Below are 12112 nucleotides of genomic sequence, written 5' to 3' on the forward strand. Positions count from 1 at the left end.
AAGCTTCAACTTAGAATTCCAACGGTCATTGTATATTAGATGGTGATTTTAACAAGGAAATTAAAAAGACAAATTTGCATTTTTTGCATTTTTAACTCATTCTGGAAGCTTGCCTGTGGCAGTAATGCTTAAACTAAGAATGTTATTCAAATCTACACAGAAATATCTACCAATTTCAGTTTTACCAAGTCTCCACTATTCCTAGTTTGTCTGTAATAGGGTTTTGAAATTCGCCGATTTCTAAAACATGCCATTTTCAGTAGCAAGAAATCCAATGTGGGATAGCAGTTGTAAATTTTTTTCAGTAATCCCCAAGACCCATATTTTATATTTCCAAGTTTTTGTTCTGTGTCTCTCAAGTATTTTTAAACTACAGGGGTTTAAAAAAAATCCATTTTCACCAAATTCGAATTTTTGATATATTTTCATATAACTGATATTTGAGGGTTAATAAATGCTTCAATAAGGCTCAAGTAGGTTAGGAGACATGTTTCTTCCTCAATTTTAAATAAAAATTCAATTAATGCTCAGTATTAATTATTTGTAAATTGATTTTAATCTAAGACTGTGTAACATTAGCAATCAATGACCAGCTATTGTGTACCAGTCAACAGCCAGCCTCATCAATATCAACACAGCACAATAGGTGACCTTTGATACCAGAACAGGTGGCTCATATCTTATAGTTTTAGAGTCTGTAAACTGCATACTTGTTCAGATAACATTATATTGCTTGGATTATATTAAATACATTGTAATACAGAGCACTGAGAAAATTTACCAATGTTATTAACTGAATGTGTTTCTTTGCAAGGATTGGATATTTTGAATAGTTGACTAGGGAATTTAATTGTAGTTGCTTTCAATTTGAGATCAGTATAAATGAGTTTGTTCTTAGACATCTAGAAATGGCTGAACTTCCTCCCTGTTCTATAGGAATTGGACTAAAGAAAGATTCTGACTGCCATAAACTAAGATACAACAGAAATTGTAAGTTAAGTGATTTATATGAAAAATGACTGACTTCTTTAGTTTATATATATATATATATATATATATATATATATATATATATATATATATATACACACACTGGAGATCAAAATTAGAGAACAACTTATAAAAACTTGAATAATTTTGAAATAATACCATCTTCACTGCTCAACAGTTTAAGGACATTTTGTTGTGTCTATACCATGCTACAACAACACTTTCACAAAATGGATAACGCATTTCAACAAAAAACCTGCATTTTGCAAAAAATGCACTGATCAAAATTAGAGAACACTTTCAGGTGCCTCCCACTTAATGGTGCTAATCTAGCACATGGTGCTAATTTCCTTGATTATCAGTCAACCCCTATTTAAGTGGCATTCTAACTGCCAGTTTCATTGACTTTGCAAGATGGTGGGTCGTTCTAAAGTGACTGAAAGCCTCCGGCAGCAGGTTGTCCAGATGAAAACCAAAGGGATGACCCTATCAGCCATAGCAAGACAAGTTGATCGTTCCAAATCTGTGATTTCAAGAATATTGAATCTTTACAAAACTACAAACTCATTCAAGTCGCCCAAGAAGGCTGGTCGTCCACGGAAGACAAATGCAAGAGAGGACAGGTCACTGCGAAGGATGTCAATGGGTAATCGTTTCCATACTGCAGGTGGAATTGCTCGCCAGTTCAGTGCTGAACATGGTAAGGATCTGTCTCGCCATACAGTGGCTCGCCGTTTAAGAGCATTTGGACTGAAGGCCCACACTGCAGTGACCAAACCTCTCATTAGCAAAAAAAAAATCAAAAAGCTAGACTGAGCTTTGCTGAGGAGCATGTTGTGTGGACAGAGGAGAACTGGTCCAGGGTTCACTTCAGTGATGAAAGCAAATTTAATTTATTTGGGTCTGATGGGAAGCATTATGTTCGGCGACACATTGGAGAAAGACTAAACCCAAAGTGTGTAAAGAAGTCAGTGAAAGGTGGAGGAGGAAGTGTCATGGTTTGGGGCATGTTTTCTGCTGCGGGAGTTGGGCCTCTTGTACAGCTACATGGCCGAGTGAATGCAAATGTGTATCAGAACCTTCTTCAACAGCACATGGTTCCTTACTTGCGTTCATCGCCCAATCAGCCTGCAGTCTTTATGCAGGACAATGCTCCATGTCACACAGCAAAACGGGTAAAGAATTTCCTTGAAGGTGAAAACATTGAATTAATGGCATGGCCTGCCCAGAGTCCTGATCTCAACCCAATAGAGAACCTCTGGAAAATCCTTGGTGACAAAGTTATGGTCAAGAAACCCTCTACAATCACCGAACTGTGGAGGAGGCTGGAAGAAGAATGGACCAAAATCACACCAGAGCAGTGTGAGAGACTAGTGCTATCCTGTGGCCGCAGATGTGCTGAAGTCATTCACAGCAGAGGCCTGTACACTTCTTACTAATTGCTGACTGTTGTAACCTTCAGATTTTTGTTCCAGATTGTTGTTCTCTAATTTTGATCAGTGTGTTCTCTAATTTTGATCAGTGTGTTCTCTAATTTTGATCAGTGCGTTTTCTGAAAAATATTTTTTTTTGTGAAATGCCTTTAGTCATTTTGTGAAAAAAATGTTGTTGAACCATGATATGGACACAATAAAATGTCATTTAACTGTTGAGCAGTGAAGATGGTATTATTTCAAAATTATTCAAGTTTTTATAAGTTGTTCTCTAATTTTGATCTCCAGTGTGTATATATATATATATATATATATATATATATATATATATATATATATATACTGAAAAATGTGAAATGTTCATATATTATTTAGCTTATTTCAAAATGATAATATTTTTAAAACCATATTTCTATGACATGAACACAAGTAAAATGTTTCCATATCTATACAAATCATTTAGTTGTATTTATCAGTCCTTAATCATCAATAAAATGGAAATAATATCAAAAATTCGAATTTGGAAAAAATTGATTTTTTAAACACCTGTAGCTCAGAAATATTTGAGAGACACAGAACAAAAACTTGGAAATATAAAATATGGGTCTAGGAGATTACTGAAAAAAAATTACAAGTTCCTAACTGCTATCCCACATTGGATTTCTTGCTACTGAAAATGGCATGTTTTAGAAATCGGCGAATTTCAAAACCCTATTACAGACAAACCAGGAATAGTGGAGACTTGGTAAAACTGAAATTGGTAGATATTTCTGTGTAGATTTGAATAACATTCTTAGTTTAAGCATTACTGCCACAGGCAAGCTTCCAGAATGAATTAAAAATGCAAAAAATGCAAATTTGTCTTTTTAATTTCCTTGTTAAAATCACCATCTAATATACAATGACTATTGAAATTCTAAGTTGAAGCTTGTAGTACAAGACATTGAGTCTCTCTGTGCAAAATTTTAGGTTTCTATCTTGCATAATAAAGATTATATTACACTTTGAAATATGTATGTTTTGAGCAAAATGCAAAAAAAATTCGAAAAATTCAAATGCCTGTATCTCTGAAACCGTTGGAGATAGGAAGCTCAAATTTTGGGGATTAACTTCTTTTAACAGCATCTCTGAGCCCTCCAAATTTCATTGAAATCTAAGATGGTCAAGCAAAAATTTGTCAGATATTTTTTTGATTTGGCATGGAATGACCCAGATATAAATTGAACAAGGATCAATAGTATGATTGATGTGAAGCACTTTATTCAGCCTGGCTGGGCGTCTGGTCTGAACGGTGGCCTGACTGGCCTGAATATTTCTCGATGAGATGTCCTTGTTGAAATATGGAAGTTGTTTTGCTTTTCAGCAATATTTTGTAGTCAAAGTGAAACATTAAGAATAGACGAAGTTGAATACGTCTGTCCAGTAAACGTCTCGTGAACAGCCTGTCAGCCAGTTGGCTCTTACTGTGACTGCTTCATCAAGCAGCAGTGCCCGTACATCAGCAGCCTGCCACACTCATTCTGCACGTGTCCTGTAGAATGACCTGGTCACCTCTGATTGAAGGGGAAAGTGTTGCTCGGCTATAATCTCACAGGGCTCTGCATGCACCAGACTGCAGGCTGAGTGCAGGGACTTTCCCTGAGGCTCTGCGTATGTGAGTCAGTTAGTTAGTTACAAGCCAGCTCCATGAGGCGGTTGCTATTTTAAAACAGAATATGACGTTATGTCCAACACTACACTTGCACCTTTTCCACGATTCGTTCTGTAGACAGCATCAGGGATATTGTAGCTATAACAATGTGTACTAAACTACACTCCCGACTCCTGCATCTTGATGTTTAGCATTAAGGCCATGCTCATGGTTTTGCTGATCAGCAGGTCCTCTGCAATCTGATCTGCTGTTGGCTGTATAGAGTAACAGATTAGACTAAAACAGACTCGGGTACAGCGTTTTTTGTTTGTTTGTTTGTTTTTTTAGTGTGGAATTTACTGTTATATTTAAGTTTTCAGTCTTAATCCAATGTTCAGTTTGATTTAACATAAGATAGGCATAATCATTCGAGGCAAAAATTGTGACCTATTTTCTTTTGGAGTGCTGTTCTCTCTCTCTCTCTCTCTCTCTCTCTCTCTCTCTCTCTAAGTTTGAGAGTAACAGGGCAGATCAGTACCCCAGTGCCCAGGAGAACTCTGCACATCCTTCCCTTGAATGCTGTTACTAATTGCAGAGATAAGGACTGCAGAGAGAGGATGTGTTGCAATTTGAGCATTCTTCTTTCATGCAGAAAGACCGAGAGAGACTGAGAGATATAGAAACCACATGTCTGCTTCACACTCTTTGCTGATCGTGGATCAGAGAGCATTCGCACATTTCGGATAATTTGTTGTGGAGCTTCACGGAAGTTCAGCCAGAGGTAGACGATTTCTTTCTTCTTACTTCTTTGGGATATTTAAAGGCGCAAAACCATTGTATTCTGTCGTGTTGAGTGTCGTGTTAAAGTTTGGTTGTCCTATTATAGGCATAATGTAAGGGTGTCGTGTCCCTTGTTTTTTTGGCTATATATATATATATATATATATATATATATATATATATATATATATATATATAAGTGAATACAGTATATATCTCTGATTGTAATGATCTACATTTAATCAAGCACATATGCAGGGTCATTTCTCTCACCTTTATTAGTAACCCACATGGATGTAAGGTATAAATGTGCTAGGATAATGATAAAGCTCTCAGGAGTGTGACTGTTATGGCCAAGTCGTTTTGAACATTGTCTGTATTTTGTTGAAAGTCAGCTTCCGAGAGTATCTCCAGACTCTTTTCCCAGGGCATATACTGAATTCTTTATCAACATGCAAACTTGGATAGGATGTGTACTAGCTGGGGTTATTTCTACTGGTAATTATATAGTAGGTAAGATATGGTGTAATCTTTCCAGATGTGTGCATCACAAAATGACTCACATTAGGATTTGGACAGGACTAAAATTCCAGAGATACTCTGGTAATAACTGCGTTACTTCATTAGCACCCTTCTTTTTAAAATAATGCAGTCCCATGTTGCTGATCTATTATTGGCACCAGGCTTGTAGTACTCGAGTCCAGGACTCGTGACTCGACTTGGACTTGAGCACTGATGACTCGGACTCGTGCATTGACTGCATTAGGACTTGGAAAATGGAGACACAGACTCGGATTTTTTCTTTATTTTTTGTAACATGCCATAATAATTTGGCTTAAGATATTTATATCTACATTAATTTTATACTAATTTTGTGCACGGGGGCGGCACGGTGGTGTAGTGGTTAGCGCTGTCGCCTCACAGCAAGAAGGTCCAGGTTCGAGCCCCGTGGCCAGCAAGGGCCTTTCTGTGCGGAGTTTGCATGTTCTCCCCGTGTCTGCGTGGGTTTCCTCCGGGTGCTCCGGTTTCCCCCACAGTCCAAAGACATGCAGGTTAGGTTAACTGGTGACTCTAAATTGACCGTAGGTGTGAATATGAGTGTGAATGGTTGTCTGTGTCTATGTGTCAGCCCTGTGATGACCTGGCGACTTGTCCAGGGTGTACCCCGCCTTTCGCCCGTAGTCAGCTGGGATAGGCTCCAGCTTGCCTGCGACCCTGTAGAACAGGATAAAGCGGCTACAGATAATGAGATGAGATTTTGTGCACGAGTGTCACACCTGCGCTCCTTGGCGCGTGCATCAGATAGACTCTCGGGCGCACTCCGGACAGCACGTGTGCCAAGCGGACTCTTGCATGCACGCTTGCCGTAAAAGACTCGCACCTGTACAGGATTAAGGCACAATCAGCGTGCCAATATAAAAACTGTGAAAACGCACTTACTTTGCAAAGTATTGAGTTACGTTGCTGACACATTACCGAGCCTTATTTCCCTGTTTGGTTTCCTGATTTCCTGTTTCTCGTCTTTGATTCTGCCGAGTCTACGTTAGTCTGTTTGTGCCGCACTCGACCTATTGCCCGTTTCACTGTTTTATGATTTTGCCTGCCGTTCTGGATTGTTTGTGTTGTCACCTGTATTAATAAACACACCTTCTGCACTTGCATCCATCTCCCAACCATCTCTGACAGAATACTTCACACTCCCTGATAAAGAGAAGCACATTCACCTGTTCAGGAACAAACTAATGTTAATGGCGCTGAAACAGCCACCGTCAAATGGTGCCGTTGGAGTCTTGGACTCAACTCGGATCAGTAATGGACTTGAACACTGGGGACTCGAGACTGGACTCCGACTCGAGGGTTAGTGACTTGACTACAACACTGATTATCAATTTAAGTTTCAGTCCCATATATTAAATTGATAAACCGTTGCTAGTGGCTGGCAGATGCATTGCCTTTTCGGTGTCGCTAACATCCTGTGAGTTTTTGTGCTTGGGTTTCTGGGTCATTTTCTAGCACTGAATTTTAGTCTGTATTGGGTGGTGCTAAAAGGTCGCTTGTCTTGTTACTAGATGCAGAAGCTGTTGCTGGTGCAGAAGCTGCATTTCATTCATGCTTGTTCACTCTGTGTCCAGGAAGCAGGAAAAGTTTCTGGCCAATGAAGCCGTTAAGTTGATTAAAGCTCTATCGTTAGTCCTGTGGTACTGGCCTGTGGTGGCTGTATTTTGGTTGGAGTAGACTTCGGAGACAGGAATGTGCGCAGGAAATGGAATGCATACTTGGTGTGCAAATCACAGTCAGCCTGGATGACTCTCTGGAACAATGTGTGTATTAACACCTACCGGTAGCACCCAGAGCAAACATTAGGCTACCGGTTTTAAATATTTGAATGCAAAAAATTTCTTTTCTCTCGACACTGAATTAATCGTATAAAATCCTTGTGTAAGTTTGCTGCAGTGTCTCTATCTCGACCGTGTTTTTTGGTGTAAACAACAAAGTGGTAGAACAACATGCAGTCACAGTGACTATTTTAACTAGTCCTCTTTGAAGTTGCAGAGGAGTGCTGTGTTTCCCATTTGAGAGGAAGCTTCTTAGGTTGTCTGGCATTTTGGGCAGCGCTTGTGCTCCTGTGATAACCCATTTGGCATACGCTTCTTGGGTGTGTCCTTCTGTGGTGCTTCTGGTAGCTTTGCATTTTGTAAAACTGTGATTATAGTTATGATATTAGAGGAATATCACCGAGGAAGAAAAATACATTCATATGTAGGTAACCTACTTGAGACGTGAAGAAGAAACCTTTAGTTGTCACATGCACACTTCAAGCACGGTGAAATTCATCCTCTGCATTTAACCCGTCTGAAGCAGTGAACACACGCTAACACACACTCAGAGCAGTGCGCAGCCACACCAGAGCGCCCAGGGAGCAGTCAGGGGTTCGGTACCTTGCTCAAGGGCACCTCGGCCCAAGGCCGCCCTACGTCAACCTAACTACATGTCTTTGGGGGAAACCGGAGCACCCGGAGGAACCCACACAGACACAGGGAGAACATGCAAACTCCACACAGAAAGGCCCTCGCCGGTCACTAGGTTCGAACCCAGAATCTTCTTGCTGTGAGGCAACTGTGCTAACCACTACACCACCGTGCCGCCCTGAACGTGCTGCTGTTTTCACCTGTTCCATTTGGTGATTGCTGTGAAATGCTGTGAAAACTTCAAGAAAGTCCACATCATATGCTAGTGGTTTGTCCATGTGTAAATGTATTACTGACATGTAGTATTGAAGATATCATCAAGATTGTGATTTTTTTTTTGGTTAAAGTATGGGTTAAAAATGCCAGCTCAGGATCAAATACATTAAATTCATACATTTAAATATCTTAAAAGTTAACGTTTACACTGCAAGATGATTCATGTTAAGATTTTAACCGTGCACTATGCAGCGATAAGCTGTCTCATAGTGTACTTACTGTGTGTCTTGGGTGCTTAGTGTGAGCCCACGCTAGCTTCCGTTACTTTCACATTTTACACAAGATCAGAGGAGATGCTGGAAAAGTCGTAACCACAAGGGAGAAAGGGGTGGGAGCTCAAGACATCCTGTTTCAGCTTTATGACTCCAGCCTTCATGACTTGGCACTTTACCCACCAGAAAATTGACATGCACACTGAGCAAGCCCAGGTGGAATGCAGATGCTGAAGCCTTGCTGACGTGGTGTAGCGTTTACTTAGTCGCAGACGCAGCGTTCGTGCGCTCCCATGGTTAATTCTCGTCATTATCTAATTTAAATAAATCTGTCCAGGGTTCACACTGATCTTGTTACTTTTGCAGAGGTGCTGTCGCTTCCAGTTGCCTCCCGCATCAGTTTTGCCAGTGTTTAATTAGTTTTGAGAATAAGTTCAGGTGTGTGTGTGTGTGTGTGTATAGATCTATATTACAGTTATGCTAAAAAGTATTGTTTTTGACACCAAGCCTAGTGGTTTTGTGGTAATGGTAGCTAAACCTCGCACCGTAAAACGTCCTCTGTGGAATATTGGTTTGAGAAAGATTACAGCAGAACACTACTCTTATTCAAGTTTGAAATTTAATATGATCTGATGACAAACTCGTGTGCTTCAGTAACGGGACCTTCCTCCGCCGTTCTGATGGCTTTTTTCCTGGGTAGGTGCCATCGTCCCCCTCTCAGCTTCGAGCCACAGCTGTTCGTGGAAAAGAGTGACAGATGCAAACTCCAACAGCGAGGTCCTAAAAAGTCTTTCGACGATGTGTTGGCTGTGCATGACTGCAGAAAAATATTCAATTCTTCATTTGTCATGAGGGAGGTAGCTATTTTTGAGCCAAGACACATGGCTGGAAAGTAGATAAAGAATCTGAATAGATTTGCAGAGGACTAGTCCGGTTTATTCAGTTTTATTTATATAGAGAATATCCACTCTATGGACCAAAATAACACAACACACTGTGGCTTAAGACCATTGTGTGAAATCAGTCATTGGTCTTGTTGTATTTGCGTTTGTGTGTTTTCTTTCATGGAATAAATCGCAGTAGGATTCCGCTGTCTGTAGGCTGCCAGGACTCAAACAGCTCTTTCAGGAATAATGTGGCATACGTCACAGAGAATAGAGAGTCATTCTTCCACTCTGGAATCGTAGTGCTGAATAGTAGTGCCATCGTTTACATCTCAGCTTTGATGTCTGACTCGAGTTAAAGATAGTAGTGGAACAAACGATATTCTCTCAGTGGGCAGATTCTACTGTAACTGGATCCATTAACCACTTGTCCACAAAATAAGAAATTTTTCTTGTCCTTTTTTCAGTGAGGTAATATTTTCAAGATTGAAAATATGGTATTTGGTCTTCTAAAACAGCACGTCATTTAAAAATACACTGAGTATATCAATAAAAGATTTTTAAAGAATAAAGTTCTATTTCTTTGACAAATCCGACAGACATAACTCCGATTTTAAAAATCCCTTTCATTATCCCTGTTGCTGTCGTCAGTGAATTTCTGTCGGATGACCTGACGATAGACTCGGCCATTATGGATCTTTGGTAGTTATCGTGTGGAAGCAGGCTTTATCATTTTTGGGTGTCAACAGATAGAGTTGAAATAGATTAACAGCGAAAAAACTATTTCGTTCACGAGAGAAGCCCACAGTTATTTTTAAAAAATGCTATCGTCAGTCTGTCAGTCAAATGCACCTGACGATAGCAAAATTCAAGCCCTCGCCACGCACATGTTGACTGACGCAAAGAGGAAATTCTACTGCGCATGATTTTTGTGACAGCAGACATTTACTTCCGGGCAAGACTTGGAGTTCTGACAGCTAGATTTCATCAAATAAATCAAGGTAAGATTTTCAGTCAGCTATCCTGACGATAGAAATTTTTGACGATAGAAACATTGAGAATATATTTGTGCATTCATATTTAAAATTTTCTGGAGGAAAACTATCGTAAGTTGAGATAAATCAGAGCCACTTGCGACCCTTTCAGCCGACAGGCCATTTCAATGTGTTATTTCCCCGCGAAAGTTCTGACAATTATTGTTGATATTTCAATTTTGAAAATAAATTTTATCTTTTTTATTTCAATATTTTATTTTATTATTTGGTTCTAGTGATGAGGTATTTAATATTATTACTAAATTTGTCAGATTAATAATGTAAGAAACAGTTTTGTTGCTATTGTCATCTAGAGTGTCTGTCAGAATATGATGGTAGACGTTAGTTTGTCTGTCAGATTTTGATGATAGAAACCGATGTGCTTCTATTGTCATTTAGCATGTCTGTCATGTCAGGCTTTTATTAGTTAGTTACCAGGACTACTGTCCTAAAATGTACTGTGAATGTCCAAGACCCCAAATGCTACTAGAAAAACTTAATAGAATGATCAAAATAATCAATTCAGCAATTTAAGGAGATGGGACTTAACTGACCTCTGTTATGGTAGAATCTGCCAGTGTTGATGGTGGTCTCTGACTAGTATGTTTATGAAAAACAAGACCACAGTCATTTTCTACAATCCAGTCAAGGCAAGACATAACCACCCACTTGAAAATGTCTACCAGTTTATTTCATACTTGTAGCAGGGAAATAGAAACAAGAAATGGTCAACTTTGTTAGCACACTGAGCCACCAGCCCACAGTCCTCAACCTACTCGTGCTATGTTGTATTTCCATCACACAACAGGTGGCTGTGTCAGAGCGACTGCATTGGGCTGGCCTTGTGCCTACTACGCAGCTCTGCATTATCGAAGCTGCTTTGCTCGCTTCTGTTCGTTCAGATTGTGAGATTCAGAGCTGCGTACTCCGTGCTGCCACAGCAGAGAGCTGACGTTTCAAACGAACTACTCTATATCGAGTGCAGAAGCACAGCTGTTCTCATCCATCTGTGGATGCACATGTGGCAGAGCTAAATAAAAACCTAATTAAAGACACCATTACAGTCTGTAGACAGTAACTCCTTTAAAGCCCGTCTTGCAATTAAAGGCTGGTGTCATTCTTCTAATGAGTGATGCTCTAATTAGTTTAATGCCCTTTCCATTTTATTATACTCCTTATTAGAGTGCCATGAGAGGTTGCAGTGTCCCCGTTTTCACTCTGAGTAAGCAGACATGCGCAGAAAGTACAACGTGTATCATGTTTGAAATTGTGTGAGGTGTTAAACAGGATGTGGCTCATAAAGCTCTCTTCAGATTTCTCACTCATTAACCAGGGCAGGAGAAATAGGCACCGAGTCCAAGTTCCCTGTTTGCTTTTAGCCACGGACTCTGAATTCAAAAACTGGGCTGCTTTCTGTTCCCATCCCCTCTCTTCCTCCTATCCTTTTATATATTATTGACATTGGCCAAGATATTGCATTGAATACAAGTACTGGAAAACTTGCTCCGTTACCTTTTGTGCCATGTTCGTTTTTTTTTTTTTAAATAAGTACACACCCCTAAGCTCTGTCAGGTGGGATGAAGTAAGAACAAGCCTCTTATTTCGTTTTTCCAAAACATAATCCGGCTTCTCACGGATCTAAAATTTTAAGCAGTGTTAAGCAAGTTTTCTAAGTAGACATTCGGAGTTGGGATGTCATGATCAGTCTTTGGAGTGATATTACTGTCTGTCAGATTCAGATTTAGTATTAACATCTGTCTCAGGTGAGAAGTGGACAGCTGTGGTGTATTTCCTAACCAGTCACACCTGATATTTCATGATCATTTTGTCAGTAGAAGGGCTGCTTGATCTGCCAATAATACCCCGATGTCTAGATTTCTAGTGATGGTGACAATCAAAGTGTA

The 12112-nt window shown here is 39.7% G+C and overlaps 1 protein-coding gene across 4 annotated transcripts in view; it reads left to right on the forward strand.

Moving 5' to 3' along the window:
* The window catches only part of specc1 (sperm antigen with calponin homology and coiled-coil domains 1), a 268966-nt gene that overhangs the window by 45462 nt on the left and 211392 nt on the right, over positions 1 to 12112 (forward strand). For 2 of the 4 annotated variants that reach the window (XM_060912646.1, XM_060912642.1), the window contains exon 1: positions 4710 to 4834. The exons of the other annotated variants lie outside the window; for them this stretch is intronic. The gene's annotated coding sequence lies outside the window, so the exon portion shown is untranslated. Of the gene's footprint in view, positions 1 to 4709; positions 4835 to 12112 lie in introns of those variants that run through there. 4 annotated transcript variants of the gene reach the window in all.

This window comes from Neoarius graeffei, chromosome 28, assembly GCF_027579695.1.
Source record: "Neoarius graeffei isolate fNeoGra1 chromosome 28, fNeoGra1.pri, whole genome shotgun sequence".
Classification (NCBI taxonomy): domain Eukaryota; kingdom Metazoa; phylum Chordata; class Actinopteri; order Siluriformes; family Ariidae; genus Neoarius; species Neoarius graeffei.